General features: G+C 43.2%; 1 pseudogene; it reads left to right on the top strand.

Annotated features, from left to right (window-relative positions):
• The window catches only part of LOC112829405 (small nuclear ribonucleoprotein G pseudogene), a 108904-nt pseudogene extending 83067 nt beyond the window's left edge, over window positions 1-25837 (top strand).
• Window positions 25838-26186: the final 349 nt, after the last annotated feature.

Raw genomic sequence — 26186 nt, 5'->3', positions numbered from 1 at the left:
GTGCTCTGTATCCTGAGCTTACCCACATCCAAACAAACAGGGTGGCATTCGCATTACCTCTAATGTCTAAGTTCAAAGGTTCCCCACCCCTTCCTATGTGACACTGTGAGTGCCCAAACAGGCCTCTCTGGGCCAAACCACATGGAGTCCCAGGAAGAAGGGAGAAAGGGTCAAATCCTGCTCTGTCTCTCTTTACCCCCGGGCCTTGTTCCCCAGAGCATCACAGGAAACCTTTTGAGCGTAAGGGCTTGTACTTTTGCCTATGGCCACCGGACCGTCTCCCCAGGACCAGACTGGTGGATGGGCCCTGCTCAGCTATTCCCTCCATTTCCCTCCCCTCCCCCCCCCCCCCCCCCCCCGCCCCCAGCCATTTACTCCTGCAGGACGGCTGGCTTCCTGACCCTCGTTCATCAGACACAGTTATACTCAGCCTCAAACTACGGTTTGGCTAAGGCTACCCCCGAACTCCTTCGGTATTACAATCCCAAATGATCTTCCCTACATCAAGCATTTTGAGGCCACGGTTAAAAAGAAAAAGAGATGAAATAAAGATGAAATAAAATTAAAGAGTGGATTTTCTCGAAGTTTTAGCTTTTCGGGATTCTAGTGTCCTATCAATTCCCTGACAAAATAGTGTTATGCCATCACGTGAGGAAAGGAGCCCCAGTCAAGGATTGTTAGAATTTCCCAGGGAAACCCTTGGTGTCAGAGAGTATAGGGCTGGAAGGGGCTTCACAGCCTCTCTGGTACAATACCTCAGCCACCGCAGGGATCAGTTCTAGTACATTCCTGGCTGAGGTCCATCAAGGACCTTTATACAGCTCAGGAAGAGGTGCTCTCCTCTTGTACATTGCTATATAAACTTTTGTGGGTCCCTGCTTTTCCTTTTAGTTAAAACTCACTTTTTATATACTCTATCACTAACAAAAGCATGCTCACCTATCTTGTGTCATTTTATTTTTACACCAATCCTGTAGGAAAGGCATGTCTATGTCTATGTTACCTTTGAGGAAACTGAGTTTCAAAGGCATTAAAGGAAACTCCCAAGGTTGCAGTCAGGATTCAAACTCTGAGCTTCCAATTTCTTTTTTTTTTTTTTAAGTTTATTTATTTAAGTAATCTCTATACCCAACATGAGACTCAAACCCATGACCTCAAGATCAAGAGTTGCATGCTCCTCCAACTGAGGCAGCCAGGTCCCCCTGAGCTTCTAATTTCAAATCCAATATTGTTTTCACACTAACCTGCAGCCTTCTAGAGCTTTCAGAGAATGGAGACCATATGTTTATGCCTTTTTGTGCGGTGCCTTAATAAATACTGTTTTAGTAAATTAATTCCTTTTCCAGACATAATTTTACTTAGTAGATAGAATGTAGCATAGAAGAATCATGAAGTACTAGATCCGAGCTCCACCTTGGCTACCTACAAGCTGTTTGACCTTGGACAAGTAACTTAACCTTGCAGACCTTAATTCTCTCATTTATAATATGATTTCTTATAAATATTTATATTTTGTTATAAATATATATATCTGCTAGACTCCAAGGATGATCCCTCAATGAGTCACATGGCTTAGTATCTACACCTGTGAATCTGGATTGGTCCTGTGACTCATTCCTGACCCATAGAATTGGTGAAAGCAGCTTGGTATGACCCTGGAGCTAAGTCATGAGAAATCTTTCAGCTTCTACCTTGAGACCCTCAATCCAGGGAAAGAAAGCTACCATATTAAAAAAAAAAAATCTGAATCCTCTGAGATCGTGATGCTTTGAGGAAGCCCAAGCTGGTGGATGGAGAGAGACAGCCCCCAGATGTCCCAGTTTCCCCAGCAAGGAGGACAGACATGAAAAAGATGCCACTGTGGCTATCTAGCACAACTATATGAAATTCTGAGCCCACAGAACAATGAGGGATAATAAGAAATTATTTTAAGCCCCAGAGTTTGGGGGTGGTTTGCTGAACGACAGCAGAGAGACAGAATGCACAAGGGTGATAACCCTACCTACCGTATGGAAACGGGGCGATCACGTGACATAGTAGGCAGTCAGTAAACTGCAAATTATGATTATTGCTGCTGTACTTCATGCTAGGCCTCATTGAAGTCCTGACTTAAGGTAGCTAATTTATACATATGTCCCACGGATGTACATTTCGCAACTCTGAGAGCAAGAGTTATTTGCCCCCGGGGAAGGTGAACGTCCATCAGCCCAGAGCCCTAAGGATGGCTGACACTCTGCCCTTTGCTGTAAGTCTTTTTCTCTATTCTTTATATCTAGTTTTGTTGGGTTGGTTCCTGCTCCCTCCGGTCTCAGCATGTCACTAGGATCTTATCGGCTGTGTTTAGGGTGTTCCTTTGATCCACCAATACAAACCACTTAAAATGAATCACCATTCACAGCCATGCCAGTCATCTGTCAGCATAAACTCCGCTCAGTTTTGCTCTTTCCAAAGTGGGGAAAAAAAAAAACTTTTAAAAAATACATTGGTGCTACCAAAAATATTTGTTAGTCAAAAGACCAGAAGGTCTTATTTTGTAATATTTAGACCCTAAATGCAACCTACACAGGCCTGTCCCTATGCTTTTAAACTCACACCAATATGTAATCATAAGTTTGCCCAGGAATGATGTCTAACACTCAGCCCATGTGATGAAATGTAGGAGGGCATCAAGACTCATAAATTGATGATGAAGGGTTTGGGCTTAGGTGAACTGACGGAGCATGTGTTTTTTAAATCAGGAAGAATTCTGTAAAGCCAACTGAGTGGTCACCAATTGAAAAGCAAAGCCACCAATTGTATGGCTTGGCTTTGGTAAGTACATCTGATACTTTTGGGGTTGTTTCCCATTTCAAAGGGCTTTCCCATGTGAGTCTCAAACCTGCCCTGGAAAAAATGAGGACTGCAATTTTCATCCCCATTTCACAGAGGAGGAAACCGAGGCTCAGAAAGGTTAAATAATTTCGTTCAGGTGTCCCAACTTCTAGTCTAATACTGGTTCCATGGCAATAAAGTAACTCTTCTTAAGCCAAGAACCAAGTTCCAGTTCAGTAAGAGAGAGAAATAGAAATTCATGAATGTGAAGATGAGGTCAACTTTTCATTAAGTTATTAAGTAGGGACTTTGATGGTGTTTTTACCTATGGGTCTATAATTCCTTATCTACAATCCCTGATGTTATATGTGCTTTGAGATTTAGAATATTTCAGATACACACACACACACACACACACACACACACATACACACACACAGACTAGCAGGGTATACCTTATAATTGAACATTAATTTTTTGCAGCACAATCTGTAAATATTCCTGCTAAATAAGATAAATTTTATAAATAGCTTCATGCCAGTTCATGTCCGATTCTACCACCACATGAGCTTGCAGCAAACTTAAAAACAAAATGAAAACTTTTGCTTTTCAGAGCTTTTTAGACTTTAGGACTGCAGAAAATGGGTTGTGGAACTGTACTCAGACTATAAAAACGATCATTTTCTCAGTGCTCTCTGCTGTCGGGAGTGTCACTTGTTGGCCTATCGGGCTTGTTCTCCAGCTTTCTGCAGGAAGACTGACTGGAACAAACAGCTTGCACCTGCTTGCCTGTCTTCCGTAGCTGGCATGCTCTCAAAGGAAGGGCCTTGGCTAAGTTTGAAGCATAGTTCCAAGCTTTGGGGAGACAAGCCAGTGAGCTCAACTAATAAACTCTTTTATCCAAAATCCCCAAGGGTGAGAGGAGAAAAGAAAAAGAAATTAAAATGAAATAGCAGCCTGCTTTCAACTCCACGAGAGCTGATCATATGATGAAGCCAGAGGCATCTCATCAAGAAAGTCCAAATCTGATGAAGCACTTTTGTTCTGGAAGGCTTTGACTTGTCAGACCTGCAACGAACCCATTAGAAGGTCATCGAGATGGGTTGATAGAAGTGGAATCCATGTATTAATATTCATGGTCGTAATAATTATGACACCACTCCCCATTTCAGTCCCTGCCTGTGAGACACGGCTGGGCCCCTCTCTGTGCCGAGAGGAGACGGAGAACATTTTCCATTGGACATTGAAGACTTGCTGTGTTGTCACAATTGGCCTCTCTTCTGTACTTCAAATGGAGCTGTGCCCCTCTGCTGGCTGGTCATTCCCAGTGACTGCACCCATTGAAAATCATTTTGTGTCCAAGGTGATGACACCTCTTACTGGGAGTGGTTAGCACGACGGGGAGGTGGGTAAGTGGATGATATGGCAGTGAGCCCAGCACTCACAGGCCCCAGTGACCCGCACTCTGCAAGGGTCGGCGGGCACCTGAGCAAAGAGCGGGATGGATGCTGTTGCTGACTCATTGTTGCATGCATGCTCAGTGTATGTACACTCAGTGTATGTATACTGTGTATATATTCAGTGCATGTATACTGTATGTATACCCTATCTATGCTTGGCATCTACTCAGTGCATGTATACTCAGCATATGCTGGGAGGTTTGGGCAATTGCCCCACAAGAAGCGAACGGAAAACGCCCACCTGAGAGAAAGCATTTTGAACAAAGCTTTTCTTGTGTGCTCCCCCTCTTTCTTAACTCCACTCACATTCATTTCCCTTGTAGTTCATTCACAATAATCTCTGAAATCTAATCAATTATTTGGTATCTTCCTTGTTATGAAGGAAAAAATGTCAGGGCCTCTAATCTCCTCAGGGCTAACTTCTTTTGCCAAGTGATTCCCTTATCTCTTGGTGCACCTGACTCAATTCAATTTTTGAAAACACTGTTTCTGAGCACTTCCTGTGTGTGCAGAACTCTGATGGCACAGATAATCGGGTCTGAATTCCAAGCCGACTGCTTACTAACTGTGTGAACCTGGACAAGTTACTTACCCATCACAGGATGCAATTTCCTCAATTATAAAATGGTGGTAACACAGGAGAAGTTTGTTGTGAGAATTAAATGAAGGAATAAGAGTGCTTATTTATACCCAACAGACCCTCAAGAAAGGTTTATTATAACAAGATGCTGGGGGGACCATGAAGATAAAGAAAACATACATGTTTCTTCGGTGTGGGGACAAGTATATAAAGGAGCTCTACAATGGCTTGAGAGCACAGAAAGAAGTTCCATTAACTAAATCGTGCAGTGGAGGGTATGCATTTGATCTGGGTCTGGACAGAGACCAGAATATCTGAATATTAGAATATTAGAGATATATTAGAGAATATTAGAATATCAACAGGCTGGGGAATGAGAGTGAGGAGATTGAAGAAGAGAGGAAAAAATATGCTTCTAGGCATAAAAAAAAAAAAGTGACACGAAGCAGGAAAGAAGTGGGAAGGAGAAATCACACCACAAGACCTAGACCTTTCCAGTACCGTACAGATTGAAAGTATTTTCCCTGCTAGCCTCACAATGATTCTTTTATTTGTCAGAGAAAGTGTTCTGATTTGGGGATTGAAAAATAGTCACACTAACATCCATTATGCCCCTGCAACACATAATAGAGGTGAGGTTGCACGTTAGCAGAGTGTGATTGCAAAGGCCTTGAGTGCCCGGAAAGGAAAGGAGATGTCCTTGAACTGTCCTCTAGCGAGAAGCCCTAATAGGCTTTAGGACCTGAGGGGCACGAGTGTGGGAAGGTTTTGCCATCAGTGCGCAGGATGAGTTGAAGGGGAGAGAGACAAGGCAGGGCAAGGGGATTCATCCAGGAGTCACTGTAGCTAAGGCAGAATAAATAAGAAATCATGCAATTTTCCAAACACAAAAGGAAAAGACAAGACTTCACAGCCAGAAGAGCTACTCCAGGAAGCAGGCTTGTGGCTAGAAGACTACTCAGGACTCGGGGAGGCTCTGCTCATGTTCCAGCCCTGCCAGGGGGCTTGTTCTGTCTGCGCTGGGGACTCAGCCATTCACCTCCAGTGACAGTGCTTGGCCCTTTCAACATACAGCAATCCAAAAAATGAGTCACCATGCTTGGCTACCACCATTAAGAAAGTTATTCTCATCACAGCCTGCCTGCCAGAAGAGGATCTCACAGTCCAGAGCATTTGAAACAGGTGAAAAAAGTGGGCAAGCACAACCTATTAAGCGTAGCTAGCTCCTGAACCACAGTGGCAAACAATTTTATGTGATTAGAGAAGCTTTGCAGTCAGTGTAGATTGTGGTTGTCTTTCTTTATATCGGCCTGTGTGTCTGTCTTGCCTGCCTTTCAGCCTTTTCCCCTTCCTTTCTTACAAGAGGTGAGACCAACCCATCTGTTAAGTTCTAGTTGAGCTTTGGAAGAAAATGCAGGAAAGTCAGGTAACTTGAAGATGGTTTGGAATGCGCTATGATCAGGTGGGAACTCCCAAATGTACTGAAAGGCCTTCTGAACAGCTATTCGTTATAACAATTATAACAAAAGAGTTTTCTACTGACTTGACCAAGACTAGCAAAGTACTTCTAAATTTGTACACCTGGGAACTCCCATGACTTTCTCTAGTAAGTTTGAGTTTTCCTCTGGGGAAATCATTCTGCTTCTCTCTTCTCTGAAGGTCAGCCATGAGTGCACAGTAGAAATCGCCTGCAGCTACAGTGCTATGCCTAGAAGCACCCTCCAGAAAGAAATTAAATGCGTTCAAAGATCAGCCATCCTCTTAAATGACATGAATAGGGATGTGAGGTAAACTGAAGATGCTCCAAGTGTTTGTTTCTTCCTGGCTAGCAGGAATACCCTTGGCTGCCAGATGGAATGAGGTGTGTGATAGAGCTATGGTCTTAAGGGAAAACTAGACGTCTCTGGCTTGGTGTTAGTCATATCATCTGTCCACCCTGGACTTGGCAGAAGCTGTCACAGTATTTGTTTTACAGGCTGATTTGAGCAATTGAATTTGGGAAGAACTTCATAGAAGATGCTGAGGCATATGTTGATCAAGTTTGCAAACAGAGAGGCTCTGACCTTAGCATAGGACTTGCCTACCTGGGAATTATTCAACTTGTCTTAAGTTCTCCCTTTCTTTTTTTTTTTTTTAAGATTTATTTATCTATTTGAGAGAGAGAGAAAGTGAGCAGGAGGAGGGGCAAAGGGAGAGGGAGCAGACTCCCCGCTAAGCACAGAGCCAGATGCAGGGCTCGATCCCAGGGTTCTGAGATCTTGACCTGAGCCAAAATCAAGAGTCAGACACTCAACCGACTGAGCTACCCAGCTGCCCCAAGTTCTCCCTTTCCTATATTTCCTTTATTATACCTGGCAGTCAGCTCCTGCCACCCTCTGGGAGAAAGAAATGTGGGTTTCTTTAAATGCTGCCCAGGGACCTCTTTGGCATTCACACCTTGCCTTAAGTTGGCCACTCAATTCCACAGTCCTAGGAGTTATTTCCCTCAAACGTACCATATGCCAGAGACGTTGTACAAGTCAGTGCATCCCCTTCCCCTAGTAGTCCATCTCCTTTCTCTACAAGTGAAAGTTTTAGCACTTGCTCTGTTATGGCCTGCCAGGAACTATCAATACCTATCCCTAGTGATGAGGTCCTCATTGTCATCGGGTGAGTGAGTAAACCATCCCAGAATTCTGTCGTTAGCATCCAATTCCCAGAAACACTCAATGATGTCAGGTTGATTGGATAGTGTTGTTCAAGTCTTCCATGTGCTTACTTATCTCTGCCAAGTTGTTTTATCAGTTCACAAGGGAGAGGTTTTGAAATTTCCAAATATAATTGTGAATCTGTAATTGTGGATTTCTTTCTTTTTTTTTCCAGTTCTTCAGTTTCTGTTTCATGTATTCTGAAGCTTATTATTAGGTGCATACATGTTGAGAACTGTTATTACATTTTAGTGAATTGACCTCTTTATAACTATATAATGTTCCTTTCCATCTCTAATAACATTCCTTGTTCTGAAATCTACTTTGTTTGATATTAATAATGTCACTCTAGTTTTCTTTTTCTTTTTTTTTTCTTTTAAGTAAGCTCTACGCCCAACATGGGGCTCAAACTCACAACTCTGAGATCAAGAATTGCATGCTTTAGCAACTGAGCCACCCAGGCATCCCACTTTATTTTTCTTTTAATTTAATTTAATTTTTTTAAAGATTTTATTTATTTATTTGACAGAGAGAGACACAGTGAGAGAGGGAACACAAGCAGGGGGAGTGGGAGAGGGAGAAGCAGGCTTCCCGCTGAGCAGGGAGACTGATGCGGGGCTCGATCCCAGGACCCTGGGATCATGACCGAGCCGAAGGCAGATGCTTAACGACTGAGCCACCCAGGCGCCCCTCTATTTTTCTTTTTAGTTAGTGTTTGCCTAGTTATGTTTTGTCGCCCTCTTCCTTCAACCTAGCTGTATTGTTTCATTTAAAGTAGGCTTCTTCTGGACAATATATAGTTGCTCTTGCTTTTGTGCCCAAGCTGACAATCTCTGCCTTTTAATTGGAATGTTTAGACTATTTACATCTGATGTTATAGTTGATATGGTTACATTTAAATCTACCATATTGCTGTTTGTTTTTCATTTGTTCCATCTCTTCTTTGTTTCTTTCTTCCTCTTTTACTCCTTTCTTTTACTTTATGTTTTATTATCTCATTTTAGCTTCACTGTCAGTTTATTAGCCATACCTCTTCAGTTACTTTGTTATTGTTGTTATTTATTTTTAGTGATTGCTCAAGGATTTACTTATACACCTTTAACTTACCATAGTCTCCCTTCAACTTTACATATAGTATAAAATCTTTCATCTATTTCTCTGGTAGTCCTTGATGCCATTCATTTAAATTCTACATATGGTAGAAACCCTACAATTAAAGAATGAGAAAAAGGTGATTTTTGTATTACCCACGCATTTTCCATTTCCACTGTTCTTTATTCCTTTGTCGTGTCAGATTGCCACCTGACATCACTTTCCTTCTGCCTGAAAAACTTCCTTTAACATTTCTTGTAGTTCAGGTCTTCTGGCTCTTGTTTGTGTGAAAAAGTAAGTATTTTGCCTTTGTTTTTGAAAGATTTTTTTCAGTGGGTATAAAATTCTAGGTTGCCTGTTATGCTTTCCCTTAGGGCTTTAAAGATGTCACTCCATTATCTTCTGGCTGCATAGTTTCCAACAGGACATATGTTCTTATTCTAGCTTATTTCTTTTCACTGGCTGCTCTTTATCACTGTTTTTCAGCAAGTTAACTATAATGTGCTCTATGTAGTTTTCTTTCTGTTTATTCTGTTCAAGGTTCATTGAGGTTTTTGGATCTGTAGGTTTGCCATTTTTATTGAATCTTAGAGATTTTCAACCATTATTTCTTCAAATATCTAAGGTTTCCCCCTCTCTCCTCTCCTCTTAGAACACCATATATGCTAGGCCACTTGATATTTTCACAGAGTCCTCTGTTCATTTTTAGACATCCTTTTTCTTTCATTTTTAATTTTTTTTAGATTTTAAAAAAAATTTTAAGTAATCTCTACACCCACCATGGGGCCCAAACTCAACCCCGAGATCAAGAGTTGCATGCTCCACTGACTGAGCCAGACAGGCACCCCAAAAAGTCCTTTCTCTTTTTGTGATTCTTTTAGGATGATTTCTGTTCTTAGGTCTTCATGTTCACTAATTTTTCATTTTGTAGTATCTAGTTTATAGTTAATTCTACCCAAGATAATTACCCAAGTTAATTCTTAAATTTATTTAAGAATTTTTTTCTCTAGAAGTTATGCTCAGGTTTTTTATCTTCCATTCCTCTTATCATTATATTCATGTTTTCCTTTACATTATTGAGCATATGGAGTGTATTTCTAATAGATATTTTAGTCTTTTTCTTCTAATTCCACCCTCTATGTCATTTCTGGACTTTTTTGTATTGATTTATTGTTATCCTGATCATGAGTCATATTTTTCTGCTTTTTTCATGCCTGGTAATTTTTTATTAGATCACAGACATTTTGAATTTTTTTGTTTGAGTGCTGGATTTTGTTGCATTCTTTTAAATAATTGGGGACTTTGTTCTGACATGTAATGAAGTGACTTGGAAGCAGTTTGATTCTCTCAAGGCTTTCTTTTAAGCTTTGTTAGGCTGGGTCCAAAGAAGCCTTTGCTTTAGGATAATTTAGTCCCACTAAGAAGGCAACATCTTCTGAGGAATCTGTTGAATGTCCTGTGTATTATGTGGTCTTTCTGCTCTGACTGATAGGAATGTGAATATTTCTCAGCCCAGGGTGAACTCCAGGAATTGCTCAGCTTACTTTTTTGTTTTTCTTTTTCCAGCCTCATGGTTTCACTCTACACTCTCACAGGTTAGTATTCAGTTGAAGATTCTAAGGGGTCTGTCTATAGATCTTCATGTCTCTCTTTTTGTGCATCTCTCTTTTTTTCTAGTACTTTGACCCACTGACTCTAGTTGCCTTGGCCTCCCTGAAGTCTGATCTCTATCTTCTCACCTCAAAGGGACTGATGTACTCTGTTTGAGTTTCCCCTTTTCTGCACTGAGTCTGGAAACTGCCTCCTGGCAGTAACTAAGGTAGTCATGGGGAGGGCTCATATCGTATGTTTCCCTTCTTTCAGAGATTACAGTCCTGCTTTGCCTTCTGTCTAAAGTCTGAAAACAATTGTTGCATATATTTCATCTGTTTTCTAGTTGTGTATGTCATGGGGGCAATTCCTATTGCAGTTAATAATTCATAGGCTGAATCAGAAATCTAATTAACATTTTTAAGGCATTTTCTACCACTTTTCTTCAAAGTGACCTTCTAGTGTTCTCAGCATAACATCCAAAATAATTTTATGAGCTAAGTGTGGTGTGTGTGCATGTGTGTGTGTGCCTGTTTGTGTGTATATGTGTGTAATTATCCTCCCTGTTCATAATCTATTAGATCCTAAGTTCAGATGGAAAGATTCTTGACAGAGTTTGGGTAGCAAGAGATACCTCGTTACCTGGATCATTCAGTTCTCAAATGAGTTAGTAAGTTAGCAGGATTGGGAAAAGAAAGGATTCTCAGTTGGGGTTTCAGTTGGAAATAGATGGTACATTCAAAGGGCTTAATGAAAGAGGAATAAAGGAAGATACTGTTGGTTAAGAGAGCCAACACGAACCCAAGGACTAGCACCTTGGGTGGGGAAGCAGTTAACATCCCTAAACCTCAAGGACAAGGAGAAGGAATAGTGTTCTCAGGGCCTTCATGACAACTGGAGTCCTGGAAGGGGGAGCACCCAACAGAATCTGTAGCTATAGATGGAGTTCAGCCACCACTGAGGTTGTGATGAGGTTCTGAGGGAATGCATATGGGGGAGGTCTTAGTTGAAGTTCTCTAAAAGCAGACCCTGAGGTGAGAATTCATGTGTAAGTGAATTATTGAAAAAGTGCTCTCTGTAGACATCTCTGGAACAAAGATAAGGAAGGGAAGAAAGATTTTCAAGGGTACAGTTTCAAGCAAAGTCCTAGTCCTTGCCTCACCCCACGGATTTTTTCTGGAGTGAAATCATACCCCAGAGTTGTCATAGCTGAGCTTGTCCCACCTCAAGGCAAGGGAGCTGGGCTCTCATCTTCTAACACCAGTTATTGGCTAATCTCTGGGAGATGTGATCTCCTAGGCACTCCCAGCTCTCTACTTGTACTGGATGAAGTGGCTCTGGTGGTCCAAACATGGTTTTCTGAAAAAAGTTACAGCTGTCAGCCAACAGAAGCAAAGGACACAGAAGTTTAGAAATGGACACACAGAAACGGGCATCTGGGCATAATACCAAGTGTCTACCACAGGGAAGGAGGGAAATAAATAGCACAACCACACATTACTCTCTCATCAGCCGTACCCAACTAGAAGCTAGTGAGCAGGGTAACCCAGGTGATGCAGGCCTTAGGCATTAGTCTCCTGAGTCACAGAGTAGGCACTGGAGGGTAGAAATGGATCTGGAGAGCAAAGGGAACATAATTAGGAGAGCAGGAATTGATCTAAAATTGTATACATATTTATTTAGTTCTTGAATTCATATAGTGATAGTTTGGAAAGCAAGACATATCTGTATGTGTGTCTAGATTTATGTAATTAACATTTACTATACTAATAACCATCATATAACAGCATGGAGTATACCCTTAACGTTACTTCTGTGACTGTAGACCAGCTTCTCTGGGATGAATTCCCCATTTATAAAATTTTAAAAACCCCGAAAGGCATGTTTCCTAGCTCCAGCAGGGAACAGTTATAACAGTGTGCCAAGTGACTGAGATGGAAAGAACTACTTCTGAATTTTACTTGATACTTGAAAACATGTCACTGTGTGTGTGTGTGTGTGTGTGTGTGTGTGTGTGTGTGTGTGTGTTTAAGTTCCAGGTACTCATGAGATAGAAATTAAAATGTATCCTGATAACATATTTAAGAAGTTTAGATTCTAAAAAGGCATTGATGCTTGTGATCTTGAGAAGTCCTACATAAAGTCATTGTTGCTTGCTTTTTTGGGTATTTTGCCTGTGTTTAATTTCCTTTCTGATATATGGCACTAACTCTGTGGCAAAATAGAACTACCGGTAAAAGCCAAGATTCCAAGGCCCATAATGAGCAAAAGTTTGCACTGGGAGGATATGGGCCAGATATCAAGTGTTGAGTGATGTAGTGATCATATCCATTCCACAGCAGTGCCAAGGTTATGCACTAAAACTCCATTGGGCACTATTCCCAGTATTGATATAACTTACCCAAGCCTCTTCTTAAGCCCACTAATGGTATATCTAAAATCTGGACCCTTTATAAAAGGGTTTCCCTACATGGGCTTATATATATAGGGCTTATAGGCCCAATGCAAAGTATATTGGGCTCATATAGGCCCAGTGCAAAGTATATGTAGAATTCTTTCTTTCTTTCTTTCTTTTCTTTCTTTCTCTCTTTCTCTCTTTCTTTCTTTCTTTTTCTTTCCTTCTTTCTTTCCCTTCCTTCCTTCCTTCCTTCCTTCCTTTCCCTTTTCTCTTTCTTTCTCTTTGCCAGTAACAGCAAACCTAACTCATATTAGCTTAGGCATAAATGGGGATTTACTGGCTCCATAATTATACTGGGGAAATGGCAGAGTTATTGCTAGGACTTGGGGGTGTTTAGACCTCAGCTTTTCCTCCACCCGTTCTCTCTGCTCCAGTCTTTATGTTGATTTATTCTCCACGACAGGCTTTTTCCATTTGCGAGGAGGCATAGCCTGGCTCTCATCTCTGCTTTACCACTGCAAAAGGGTGGAAGCTCACCTTTTCTGGTGCCAAGTGAAAAACATCCCAGAGAGAGACTTGATTGACCTGATTTGAGTCAAATGTCTACTCCCTGATCAAATGACTATGGCCAAAGGGATTGGCTACTCTGATTGGGCCTTTTGAGTCATGTGCTCACCATTTTGCCAACCCATGGGGTCGGGAATGGTCACGTGAGAAGAGAACAGCTCTCCCTGGACCTCAGGGTTTTAAAGTCAGAGGAAGGAGCAAAAGAAGCAGTGTTCAGGCACCTGCTCTGCAAAGTAATTGTGACTATTTTTTTTTGAATAATTTTTTCAAGGTTTTATTTATTTATTTGACAGAGAAAGAGAGAGCATGCACAAGCAGGGGGAGCGGCAGGCAGAGGGAGAAGCAGGCTCCCCACTGAGTAGGGAGCCTGATGCAGGACTCTATCTCAGGACCCTGGGATCATGACCTGAGCTGAAGGCAGATGCTTAACTGACTGAGCCACCCAGGGACCCCTTGACTATTGTCATTTTTAAAGATGAGATAGCCATGTCTCAGAAAGGGTAAGGGACTCCTTTAAGTCTATAGAGGTAATAAGTGCAAAGCTGTGATTGGTGAGAGGCAATATATTATAGGGATAAGAGCTCACATCCTAAGACCAGATAGATCTAAGCCCAAATCCCAGCTCTGCTACTTACCTGCCATAGTCTGGGATGAATTACTTTACCTCTCTGCCTCTGATTTCTCCACCTAAATGTGGGCTATATTTATATATACTATATATATGTATATATATATATATATATATTATATAATTATAGTATCTCCTTCATTAAGATAATTATGAGGATTAAATGAGGTAATACGTGGAAAGTGCCCAGCGGAGTGCCAGCCATAATGTAATTGCTGCTTAAATATTTGCTGTTATTATTGGCTAGGAATTGAACTTATTAAGTATGTCTGTCTCAAAGCAGCACCTATGTGGTTTGTGAGTCTCACAGGAATTATTGCCATTGCTTTGCTCTGTTCTTGGGCCCACTGACTTTGGAATTTTTATACATGGTCCACAGGCGAATGAAGTTATGAACATAGTCTCCATCGCCACCGATCAGAGAGACCACTACCAGTCACTAAATGGGCTTGAGCAATTGACTGGAAATCCAAACCCAGTCTCAGAAATCAAGGATTCCACCCAAGTCTTATCATCAGAGGACATTCTATCCATTTACCTGAAGAACTAATGTAGTCTCCCAACTGAGAGCACTAATGTCATCCATGCTCCCCAACTGGACGCAGGCAATGGTAGCCTGTCACTCATTCACTCATCAAATGTTTATTCTGCATTTACTCTGTATAGCCCCTGAGCCCTGCATATTTGATATTTACACATCAAGAGAAACTCTCCTGGATGAAAAACCAAAAGGGTATTGCGTTCTTTGACAGAAGACGGGTCAGGGGAGAAAACCTAAAAATACATATCATCTGACAAAATTCTCCTTGAAACCAAACTTGTGAAAATTTGAAAAAGTTTCTCAAGAGTGAGAAATTAGCAATGGAAATTAAGTGTAGTATCCATTCTTACTAACTCACGGTGTATAAAAATATCAATGATGTTCTCTTAAAAGCACAAAATGTATTTTTTTGTGTTGGACAAAACTTCCATGAGCAAATTACCAAAGGAATGTTTCTGCCAAAATACATGAAGCTAAAAGTGCTTGTGCGAAAGATGCCTCAGCTTGATAACCTGTGAAAAATGCCCATTATTCTTAATCACAGTTTATTGATAGGTATTCATTAATTATAATAATATTTTGTTGATCCATGGATCCTTTCATCTCTAATTTTCAAAGTGCTTTACAACCAGTAATTAATTCCTCCAACATCCTAGAGACATATTTAAAAGGAACTTGCATCAAAACTTGCACTGATGCTCAGAATACCTTACTCAGGACTTTGAGACCCAGACCGTGGTTTTGTTGCCTGAAGCTTCAGAATGAAGAGCAGCCGGTTCCCAAATTGTACCCAGAAAGGGACCCAGCAGAGGGAAACTCTTCATGTGCTGTAAAAGGAAGACAATCAGTGTGTGGGGAAGGCCGCAAACGATAGTGGCACTTACGGCTGGCATGACCTGCTGGCTAAAACAGAACCCATATGGAGTTATAGGAGAAAGGAAAGTTACAGGAGAAAGTTCTCCAGGTCTCACGAAAATGCCTCACCATTCATAATAGAAGAGAGATCCCATGACCCAACTCCACGCAACACGCGGGCTGTGATACAGAAGAGTAGGGAGAGCCAGGGGTCCAGGGACTGGGCTGTCACACCACGGCTTGGCTGTGTGACCCCGAGTGAGACACTTCCCCTCTCTGAGTCTTATTTCTTCATTCACAAACTTAGTTTGGATTAGTTTAAAGCCATATGTCACAAACGGGCAGCCTGCATGACAACATTGGCTGGAAGCCCTGTTTTCTTTGGCTCACCCAGTGTTTTTTAAAATGCATGTACTTCTGGTGTGCTTCAGCCCCTACCATTCCTTGCGACCTTCCACCCAGTCTTCCTCACTCATTTGTGTCCCTTTCCTGGCCCCTGTAGGCATCTGAGGTCACAATCGCTGGGTTAGATGATCTCAGATGCTACTTCTGACCCTGATACCCAGTAGTCTAGGTCCCGAGAGGTGACGAAGCCTCAGCAGTCAGAATTACAGGACTATGAAGCTTTGGGGCTCTTTTTAAAAATACTTATCAGACTCTTCTATCTGCAAGCTGACGGTATAAACTCCTAAGCTTCTTCCTGTAGATCCCCAACAGCCAAGCTCTCCACTGTAGTCACACAGTTGGCCTTTCTCTCCCTTGTTCACAGCGAGTGATAGCACACAGCTTAGATTCCTGGGTTATTGTTTGTTTGTTTGTTTGTTTGTTTGTTTGCTTTTCCTAATTCTCTCTCCTTAACTCTTGGACGCCAGCTAAGAGAATCACCCAGAGGGCAAAAACCTCTTGCCAGGAACCAGGCTTGAAGCAATGATGGAGGAAAGAGAGGTGAGAACGAAAAGGTCAGCACCATGGCAGAGTTTCCCTCCAAATTTAAGTTAGAAAGGAGTCACGAAGGCAGGCTAGCTATTTTAGGAGGATCCTCCACAGATCCCCAAACTTCCTGACTCTTTCGACAGCTCCAGCCCTTACTGCGTGCTTTCCTAGTGGGGCAGGTTTCCTGGAGCCCTCCAGCGCGGCTCCCCGTCTGCAGGGCAATTTGTTCCCGTTGACCCGAGGGCACACAGCTGCCGCAGACCCCTGGAACACAGGTTGTCTGTACAATGCAGCCCTGTTGTAGAAACTTCCCCACACATGTCCGCACACAGGAGTTCTGTCATGAATGCGGTCTGGGTCATGGGGTGGAATGCACAAAGGGTGGAGAAAAAGACCTCTTTTTCAAAAGTTTCTTTTTATAAGCTTTGTCCCCCAGACCCCTACCCCAGACAACTTGGAATTTTCTCTTGTCGCTGAAAAAAACATATTTCTCTTAAACACGACCCAGGCGGTTGTGTGTCCCGAAGGAGCTGTTGGCCAAACAGATAAGTGAGAAGACAGTGGAAAAGGACCCAGCTCCAGGTGAAAATCAGGAAGCCGAGTCTATGAGCCACATAACGACTGTGGTTTAGCAATCAACTTTCCTTTATTAAGCGGTTAAGTGCCTTCTTCATGATCTAAGTCAATCGTACTCACTACGGAAAACAAGGAGAGTGAATAACAATCATCCTCAGTGAATAACAATCATCCTTAGCACATTTTCTGGAGACTTTCTATGCCCAGGAAGATTTCTTTAAATGAAGGTGAGATCATACTAGTGTCCTCACTTAAAGCCACACTCTTCTTTTCAGGACATTGTGAAATTTCTCTCAGGGTAGACAGAAGGCTTATGTCATTTAACTCATTTGTAATAAGATAGTCAAGGTTTCAGGAGGGATGGAAACATTGGTCCAGAACCACAGAATCTTAGCCATCGAGAAAGGAGATTCAACACTTCCTAAAAAATGCCACAGGTTATAGTTTTACTGAACTTAAGCTGTGGAACCCAGATCTCAAATTCTTGCTCACACACATCTTCCATGGGGCTCCTAGCCACCTACTGAAAGTCACCCTCATAGAAATACTTGGGAAAATACCTCTATTTTTCTACTGCTATTATTATCTCCTAACGAACCTCTGAGATTTGACTCGGAACCACTAGATTTCAAAGCAGGCTGGGGAGAAGTCCCAGTGTATGCCCACATCCCAAGGGTTTTGCTCTGGGAGCATAAACAAGTGGTCTATATGGGGAGGGAGAGAGGGTACACATAAGGGAAGGAGGGCTAATAAGTGTTTTCAGTGTTAAAAAAATAAGTGAAAATGTTTATGTAAATGACCATATGTTCGGCCTCAAGCTTTAAACAGATCTCTAGGACTATCTAGAAAGCATGAGTGCAGCACGAGAACCTGTGCCCTGTGAATCCATTTCCCTTGTTATAGCCCTCTGCAATGTGAAGAGACTCCCAAGATGAGTAGGCGTTGAGGAATTCGACAAGATGGAAGAGCAGCAAACTAGAAGAGCTCTTGTTCTGCCCTAGCCTGGCCAGTCCCAGAGTCAGGGCACAGAGCCCCCTGGTGCGGCCACACAAGGCAGTTTTCAAGGGTGCCATGCTCTCAGGGCTCTTTTTCTCTGATTAAAACATGCCCCGAACCACACCGGTGACAGCCTTTCCATGGGGGTTGTCATAGAGACGAGCATCGTTGACCCCTTCAACAGTGTAGACTGCAATCAGGAGGCAGAGAAAATGAAATTCAGCACAAATATGTGAACTTCCCAAATGGCTCAGGTAAGTGACATCTTTCAAAATTCTAACACCTCATTTATCCAGGCCTTGGAAAACAAGCGATTCGTCTGAAACTAGATGGGCATAGTACTCTGGGGGCATTCATGGCTGAGCGCTTTGCTGAAGGACGAACACGACCCACCCCCCCCCCCCACAGTAAGGAAAGGGCCAAGGGAAGGCAGGCGCTGCTCCACCTCTGTGCTTACAGTCGCCAAATCTGATGTAGGCAGAAAGCCCACCTGTCTGACTTTCCGGGCTTGCTGCCACCTGACTGGCTCCAGTGGATGTCAGCTCTAGCTGGAATGGATGGAATGTCACCTCCCTCGGGGGGGATGCCTTGTCCAAAGAACCTGCTGCCACATGTTGCTAAGGGCAGAGTTCCTGCTGTATACCCGAATCCCTAGGTGGACCCAGTCAGGGCTTCCCCTGGAAACTTCCCTTCCCTAAAGTCTTACTTATTTAGAAAATTGGAAATAGTCTTTCTTGTCTTTTCTTATCACCAAAACAAAATCTGTTCATTGTAAAAAAAAAAAAAATTTGGAATATAAAATATGTACCGGGAGGGGGTAAAAAGGAAAGAAAAACCCCCACCCACTTACTAGAGATAACTCCTATTAGTACTTAGTATCTATCCTTGTTACACATACTTGTGTGCGAGTATATATATTGTAATGTCCATTGCTCGGTAACCTGTATTTTATCCTACTCTATGCTGATCATCTTTCCGTGTCATTAAATATTCATTCCTCAACAATTGCGCTTTCTGACACCGTCCTAAGTGACACCAACTCCAGCATGGACTGCCCGTCTAGGAACTTGTCTTGAGATATAGAGAAGACTGTCCATCTGCTAAGGACAGATGTCCAGGCACCTCGAAACATTCAAAGAAAGATCTAACAGACAGACACAAAATGAATACGGACCCAGGAAATGCACCTGCTTCTTATGAGGCAGAAAACAAGTAAGAATGACTGTCATCACCCAGAGTGCCTTGAAGCCACCACACATGCCAGAAAAGTGCCAGGGCTGCCAGGATAGTAAAGGGGGCTGCTCATTGCGGAGGAGTCATCCTGCTTAGCGAGGTGGAAGAAAAGGGGCACTTTCCTTCAGATGGAGCCTTGCCTGCCTGGTGGAACTCTGACTTGGGGCCACTTCCCTGACTCTTCCTTCTGCCCAAGTAGAAGTCAGGGAGAAAGGGTGCCCTGCCCTCGTCAAAAGTGAGGCTTGCACAATTACAAAGTCTTGCCCGAGAAAAGACGATTGTTAGTTCAGAGAGAAGATGTAAGCCAAGTACCATACCGAGCTAGAAGCCCAGAGTCCATGACAGGAGTGATTGCGTCCCTAACACTTGGATTTTCAGGAAAGTTAAAAACCTGTCAAAATCTTGAAGTACACCAGGCACTTCTCTTCTCCACGGTGACAGACCTGCCCACTGAAAACAAACCCAGGGATCCGGGGTTTTCTTTTCTGTTCTGGTTTCTGTTCAGTCCTTAATGCACTGTTGCCGGTGTCATGGCTGAGGACCTGAACATTTTCCCTTGGTCATCTGTTTGTTTGTGTGTGTGTGTGTGTGTGTGTGTGTGTGTGTGTGTGTGTTTTCAGATTTTATTTGAGAGAGAGAAAGAGAACATGAGCGGAGGGGAGGGGCAGAGGGAGAAGGAGGAGACTCCCCTCTGAACCAGGAGCCCAACGTGGGGCTCTATCCCAGGATCATGACCTGAGCCCAAGGCAGACACTTCACCAACTGAGCCACCCAGGCGCCCCTCCCTTGGTCATCCTTTATAGCCCATGTAGGAGAGGGCTCTTCTGTGACTGGGGACATCAAATGGAGCAGAGTATTGTGCTACCTACATAACTAATTTTGTCTGAGGAGAAGTTCTCTTTCCCAACTTTGGAATCAAGCCAGGCCAGCAACTATAACTGGGGACTTCCAAGGTTCTGGCAATTGTCTCAGAAATGACCTACGAGTCATTTCTGCTTTATTCTTACTTTGCTTAGTAAGAAAAACTGCAGGGGCTTGGCTGTCCATTTATGTTGTTCAAGGTGAGTTAGCCATAAAATTTATAATTTCAGTCTCCTAGATTGTTACTCAAGCCACAGATAACTGCGGGAACGATCTGGTTCTCCTGAAACTGTTATCCCTGAGAACTCTGTATTATAATCCATGATTTCTAGCTGGCCCCATTTGGAGAGGAGATAAAAATGCATGCTACTGTGTTAGCAAAACAGCATAACAATATCACTGGTTTTGATAGACATTTTTAGAAAAATAAGGGATGGAAAATCTTTCAGCTTTATTTATGTGGATCCAACATTCATTTATTCATTCAACAACCATATGTGAAGCTCTGCCACTGCGCTGGGTGCTGTAGGAAATACAAAGATGAAAAAAGGCACAATTCTGTCCTCTTACCTCTTACCTCTTACCTCCATTTGTCTCCGAGCAGGGAGACAAAACACGTTCACAAGCAAGCATGTAGTATAATTTAATCAGCGCTATAAGAGAAGTAAAGATACACTTTATGAGACTCCAAGAAAGGGGAGGAAGTAGTGAGAGGATGGAAGAAGACTTCACAGAGGAGATGACATCTGAGCTGGACCCTAACAGGTGTGTGGGGATGGGTGGGAGGCAATTCCAGGCAGAAGGAACAGCATTAGCAAAGGCACAGAAGTAAAATGTATGGCTCTGTAGCAAACGGTGAGGAGTTTTGTATGACTTGGGTATAGGATACCTAAAGGGAGGCACAAGGAGGCAATAAGATCAAAAGTGCAAGTCAGATGAATATTTTGGAGGATCTTGAATATCAAGCTAAGAAGTGTTGGATTTTACTCCAGTGGCTGCATGACATCGTCAGAGCAGAGGAATAATGTGGTACGAGTGGACTGGAAGAGAGCGAGGGATGAGAGATGAGACTTCTGCTGGCTGTTGCCAGAACGTGGGCAGGAACGAACAGGGCCTGAGCTGGGACAAAGACAAACGAGAAGGCAGAGGCAGAATTCACAGAGCTTAGCATCTGGTTGTGAGGGTGGAGCCGAGGATTTATGCCCATGATGTACTTTCTCTAGGTCAGTGGTTCTCTAGCTTCATCAGAATCACTTGGAGGGCTTGTTAAGGTACAGACTGCGGGCCCCATCCCCAGAATTTCTAACTGAGGTCTAGCATGGGCCCCCAGAGACTGGCATTCCTAGCAAGTTCCCAGGGGCTGCTGATGTTGCCGGTCTGGGGGCCATTCTTTGAGAAGACTGCTCCAAGTCCTGCGTGGCTCACCTTTGTGACTCTGGGGAAGCAACTGCAAAGGGACAAGGTGGGGGAGGGGAGGCAATAGTTAGAGTCCTATAAGTGATTTGGAGGGGACTTGTTCTTTGAACTTACAGCATCCTAGATGTCAAGAGCAAAAGGGCTTAGTCGGAGATGTTTGCTGTATACGAAGACATTTGTATCCACCTCTAAGCTGGAGTACAGAAGGACGTGAATCTAGGGCTCAGGCGGTTTGTCTTTCTTTGAAAATATAATCTTCAGGGAGGCAGGGTGATGATGCAATGTTAGACTCCACAGCCCCGAGTTAAAATCCTAACTTCGCCCCTTCTGCCAATGATTTAACTTCTTGAAGTCTGGGTGACTCTATATTGAAGTTGGGATGACAATGCGAGCACACAGCATTGTGGCGAGTACTGGGGAAACCGACGGGGAGCACTTGGCACCGTGCCCAGCCCGCCGTGGGGCTCAGTGAATTTTGGTTTCCTCCCTACCCCAACCCTTCAAGTGGGAGGGAAGAGGGTGTGGCCGGTGCCGAAAGCCTCAGACGCCCCTCTGGGGCCAACAGCTCCTTACGGCGGTCGGCCCCAAAGTGACCCAGTGACGCCTTTGGCTCCAGCCTGGCCACAGTGTAGCTCTCCTGACAAATGCCCGGACGCCGACTCCCTAGAGCATTCGGGACCGCGGACTGGTCAGCGGTCTTCAGCCTGCTGGGAGAGCACTGGGGAGGCCTGAGCAGGGGTCTCTGCAATGGACAAGGACACAGAGGGAGGAGTCGCTGGAACAAAGGGAAGTTTTGTCTCCTTTAACATTGTGTCCAGGCCCGGCAGGCCTTGATCAGAGCAGTTTCACTTTGGGCCTCTTGAGGCTTTGATCCTTGCAGGGAGGCCCGTGTGAACCGTACAGGATTTTCAGATTGCCCGGGGGCAAGAAATGAGCGGGTAAGCATTTTCTCCCTTAACCAGCTAAATCTGATGTCATAACAGCCCCAGACAGGAAAGCAGAATGCAGACTTGGCGGTGAATCACAGGGGGAAGGGCATCTCACTGAGCCTGTGTCACGGGAACTTGATGACAAAGAAGAGGGCCTGAGGCCCCCGCACCCCTAGCCGGGGAGAAAGAGTTTGGAAAACAGGCAGCTCCATCGCTTCAGCCAGCTGAAGCCGCGGTGGGGGAGGAAGACTGGAGGAGAATGGGGCGTCACACAAGTCGTTCCCCTGATCTGGGCCGACCAAACCAAGTGCGCAGGGTCAGAGTTAGTAGGGAGGTCAGGGCCCTACTTGTCCATTTAGTGGGGAGATGGAGAGAGGGCACGGAAGAGGTTTCACTAAATGACTTCTGGGTGCCCACCCCACGGGCCATTCTGTGGTTCTGTGATAGGAGCTAACAAGCCTGACCGGAGCCCAGCCTCCACTTGATGTAGATCCAATGATGAGTCATGAAGGGGAGCATCAATAATTCAGGTCCACTGGGTCCCCAGCTGTGAATTGGCACCCTTCATTTTTTTAAAGTTTATTTCTTCCCCCCCCCCAAATACATCCAGTACAGATACAAAGGAATACTACACAGCTGAAATAGGTGCCTTTGCAGAACACTGCAGTGACAAGGAAAGGAAAGACAGGTAACCAAAACAGTATAACCCTGCTGTCAGGTAAAAAATAGAATGAAACAGGGGCGCCTGAGTGTCTCAGTCGGTTGAGCGTCCAACTCTTGATGTCGGCTCAGGACAATCTCAGGGTGGTGAGATGGAGCCCCCCTCCCCCTGCCCTTAGGCTTCACACTCCATGAGGAGTCTGCTTGAGATTCTCTCTCCTTCTCCTACTGCCCCTCCCCCCGCTCTATCTCTCTGTCTCTCTTTCTCTCTAAAAAAAAAAAAAAATATATATATATATATATGCATATATATATATATATATGAAATAAAGCCTGGAAAAATGTCTCAGGGGTGACTTTTATGGTCAAATTACAGATACTTTTTCCCCCTTCTCTTTTCTGCATTTTTGAAATTATTTACAAGTAAGCATGTATTCCCTTTGAAGTAAGAAGACAAAATTATTTAATTAAAAAAATAGGTCCACTATACAAAATGATGCTCTCTTTTACTAAATATGAATATAAACTACTTGAAACTAATAGAACACTGTGTGTTAACTACACTGGAATTAAAATAACATTTTTAAAATTGTGAATATAAACTACATACAGTTTTGTGACCTGTACTTAAGCATTTTCCATGCTGTTAAAAAATCACTAGTATTATTTTTAACAGCTGCATGGTATTTCATCGCATAAATACAGCATACATTTTTGTCTCAATCCCAATTGGTTGGCTGTTTATATTGCTTCTGCCTTTTTATTATTACAAATAATGTTACAATCAATATAACTTTCCCATAGGTTTCTTCGAAAATTAGCCCACCTACAGATTTTATCTGGCCCCTAATTGCCTTGGCAGGATTGAATTTCCACAGATTCACACAACTGCAGCAACATCTTTTTCATTATATAGCGATAAACTCTTAATCTTTTTTATAAGATCTCTCTCTCACACTAAGATTTTCTTGTAAGATTTTAGGCATTTGAATTACCAAGACAGTTGTCAATCACAAAGTTGAGTTTTCAAGGTTACTCAGTCCTATGTCCATTTACAGGCAGGAAGCCGAGGCCCGGTGAAGTGACATGACCAGCCCAAGGGCATACATGGTTAATTGTGACCCAGCTGGAGAAACAACTTCCTGAATAGTTTCCAAGGACTGGGAACTTTGGAGGATCGTGAAACACTAAATGATGATAGAGCGGAAGATAGAATGAGAAAAGACGAGGTGGTAAGAGGGGGAAGGAATGGAAAGATTAATAGGACAGAGGGAAAGCAGGTTTACTTAGGGGGAGAGGGAGAGAATGGGCTAAAAACAGCAACATAAAAGGAAAAAGAAAAAGTAACGAGAAAAATCAGTTGAGATCGTTTACAGCAGAGGTTCTCATCAACCTTGGCACTGCTGGCATTTGGGGCCAGCTGATCCATTGTTGTGGAGGGCTGTCCTGTGCATCGTAGGATGTTTTGCAATGTCCCTAGCCTCCTACCACTAGATACCAGCAGCACCTCCTGCCCAAGCTGTGACAACCAAAACCATTTCCGGATATTGCCAAATGTCCCCTGGGGGGCAGGTCAGCCCAAGTCCAGAACCACTGCTCTACAGCATTGTTCTTCACTGAGACCACTGGAGAAATATTCCCCCCACCCCCACCTTATTGCTGGAAAGGAATCTAAAGTACCTCCTGTAAGAGGAAATTGGAAGCAAAACATCTGAATGCATTTTAGAGAATGTCCCAAAACCATAAGGTTGTGTGTGCTGCAAGGCAGGAAAGGAAAATTAATAAATAAAGCCCATTTTTCAGATAAAGAAAATAAGACTGGAAATATATAATTTGCTTTGGGCACTAAGATGAGTCAGAGAGAAACCAGTAAGAGAAACATGAACTTAGGCTCTGACCTTTAGAGAGAAGAAAAACAATTTGATCGCTAACCCCTGCCCACTTCAATGCCGGATCTTTGTGAGAAAAAGGAAGGAAATTTCCACTCTACCTAGAAGATGATGAAGCTCAGGAATTGGTAGTAACATTTAGAATTTTTTTTTCCTATGAAGGATAAAAGCAGAGAGTGGTTAAGAGTTAGATTCCCTGATCTAAATTAAAAAGAAAAAGTCATTGTGTACCAAACGCTCTCAAGCACCTTACGTGCATCATCTCCCCAAAACCTCACATCAGCCCTTTCAGTTGGGCCCTGTTATTATTTGACAGAGGACGAGCTGAGGGTCAAAAGTTAGGTAACTTGCGCAAGGTCACACATTAAGTGAAGAGACCGAGATTTCAAACCAGGCCTGCCCAATTCTCAAGGCAGGACAACAACCGCTCGGCATCCCTGCCTCTACGCCATTGTCAAAGCCTACTCCTGTAAGGTCGCCATTCTGTCTCATTTTAGAGTGTTTTTTAAGAAATCCCACGGTTCATTTCATCATGGACATGGACAAGAGTATTGGGCATTGCCTGTAACAGAGGTGTCCTGTCGGGAAGCTCCCGGGATGGGGCGGGGGGGTGCTCACCTACATCCTAACTATGCAGGAAAATCAACAGAATATATCTCATAAGGTGCTGTCAGAATCCCAGTCCTGGGCTTGTGCCCAACCCAGTCCCTTCCTCTGGTTGCCTTTCCCCAAACACAGAGGGTATCTGCCCTGCCCCAACCCCCCCCAACCACCGCTGCCCTGGCCCAGCCGGGCTGCCATGTTCCTGGCAAATGCTTTGCTTCTTTTCTTTCATCAACACAATTAGGGCATCAGTGTCAGACTTTAGATTTTTTTTTCATTATTGAAGTATAGTTTCACATACCGTGTTATATTAGTTTTAGGTGTAAAGCATAGGGGTTTGACAATTCTATAGATAAGCATAGTCACCATTTGTCACCATATAACATTATTACAATACTATTGACGATATTCCCTATGCTGTCTTTTCATCCACATTTTTGTGTGTTTTAACTTAAATTCCATTAGCCAACATATAGTACATTATTAATATTTGATATAGTGTTCAGTGATTCATTAGTTGCATATAACACCCAGTGCTCATCACAGCACGTGCCCTCCTTAATGCCCATCACCTGGTTACCCCATTCCCCCCACATTTTTTTAAGGCCACTCTTTTTAGAACAGTTTTAGATTCATAGCAAAATTGAGCAGAAGGTGTAGAGATTTTTCCTATACCCCTGCCTCCACACAGGCACAGCCTCCCTCATTACCAACACCCCCCCACCCTGCCACCGAGGGGTACATTTGTTACCGTTGATGAACCTACACTGACACATCATCATCATCACCCAAAGTCCATAGTTTACATTAGGGTTTACTCTTGGTGATGAATTTTTTAATTTTTGTTTGAAGAACTTTTTTGGGAACCATCCTTGGTATTT

Source organism: Callorhinus ursinus, unplaced genomic scaffold (genome assembly GCF_003265705.2).
Source record: "Callorhinus ursinus isolate GAN/ISIS: 27379988/994484 unplaced genomic scaffold, GSC_fseal_2.0 scaffold1, whole genome shotgun sequence".
In the NCBI taxonomy this organism is placed as follows: domain Eukaryota; kingdom Metazoa; phylum Chordata; class Mammalia; order Carnivora; family Otariidae; genus Callorhinus; species Callorhinus ursinus.
The sequence above is the reverse complement of the archived record's forward strand: the minus strand, read 5'-3'. Positions and strand labels throughout refer to the sequence as shown.